This window comes from Talpa occidentalis, unplaced genomic scaffold (genome assembly GCF_014898055.3).
Source record: "Talpa occidentalis isolate TD23 unplaced genomic scaffold, MPIMG_talOcc4v2.1 talOcc4.3, whole genome shotgun sequence".
Classification (NCBI taxonomy): domain Eukaryota; kingdom Metazoa; phylum Chordata; class Mammalia; order Eulipotyphla; family Talpidae; genus Talpa; species Talpa occidentalis.
The window spans coordinates 89,342,877-89,344,230 of NW_023603184.1; the positions used below are offsets into that span (position 1 = coordinate 89,342,877).

Consider the following 1,354-nt stretch of genomic DNA (forward strand, 5'->3'; position numbering starts at 1 on the left):
AATGGAAAGACAGCTCTTTGTGTTTAGTGGGATGATCTTACTTGATGAAAAGGCCACTGCAATTAGTGCATGCTGGTTGGCTGTGCTGGGTGACAGCAGCATGGATGGTATAATGGCAGCTGCCAATAACCCTAACTTCAAGAAAACAGACAATTAGGCCTTTGATCCTAACTGTGTCAGTCCCTCCATCGCAGACCTCTACTCTGCTTTTGCTGTAAACTGCACGAGGGCAATGCGGTACAACCTCACCAGACAGAAAAGCTTGGTCAAGAGGTCAATGACCTTTCTCCTCTTGCCTCTGTTCCTCCTGACTTCTTTAAGAAGAGACAGAGACAGAGAAACTCATGCAAAATGTACCAGCTATTTCCTTTCAACTATAGCTTAAAGAAAGCTAATATATGAACATCAATGTTTTATGATATAAAATTTTAAATTACATTAAAAAAATAGGACGATAAAGACTAGACTGTAAACTTTTAAGCAGAGTCACCTAATAGCAAATGATACTATAGTAATAAAGGTTAAAAATTTGTCAAAGTCCTAGTATAATTAAAGGTTACCACCTGCTTATCTTTATTACTTTATGACAACATGAAATTGATAAAATAATCTGAATATTTAGAGTACACACAAAAATTCAAATTATTTCAGCACTTTTCATCAAATGTCATTCCAGAACAGGTAAAGCAATTAGATAGGAGTAAAATAAGCTAACCTAAATACTAAGTGCACATACATGTACTCACATGTACACACAAATCAAACCTGTATAGACAAACTTATGATGAGAAAAATTAACCATAGTACTGAATTTGGCTGCACATTACATTAAAATTAGAAGATCCAGAGTTAGTATGACCCCTGCATAAGGTTGACATGCAAATTTGGGGAGAATTCCATATTTTAAATTTAATATTCTTCATATAACTCAACTTTTGATCTTTTCTCAACTTTAAAATGTTGTCTACTATAATTATTGAACAGGTAGAGAGTATTAATTCTAAACAGGAGTGTATTGGAAACCAAAACTCTTAGGAAAAACTGCTGTAATTAGGTTAATTATTAATAAACAAACAAAAAAGAAATGCTAAGTCTATATGAGTCTTAGATACTTTCTTGCAGAATGGGTATAAATGAAAAAACAGGACAAGGGATACTGTACAATCATAAATATATGTTTTCAAGTCAGATGTTGAATAGTTAGTTATTATTAAAAGGTAAATAGGGTATGAAATCTAGAATTTCAAAAATAAAATAGATCTACAGATGAATAGAAATGGGGCAAAATGGGAGGCAAAAACGAGGAGTGTTTAAGAACAGACAAAAACTGATATAACAGCATCTGAGGTAGAAG

At 33.2% G+C, this 1,354-nt stretch overlaps 1 pseudogene; it reads left to right on the forward strand.

Moving 5' to 3' along the window:
- The first annotated feature begins 806 nt into the window (after positions 1–806).
- On the forward strand, positions 807–906 carry LOC119256416 (U6 spliceosomal RNA; annotated as a pseudogene).
- Positions 907–1,354: the final 448 nt, after the last annotated feature.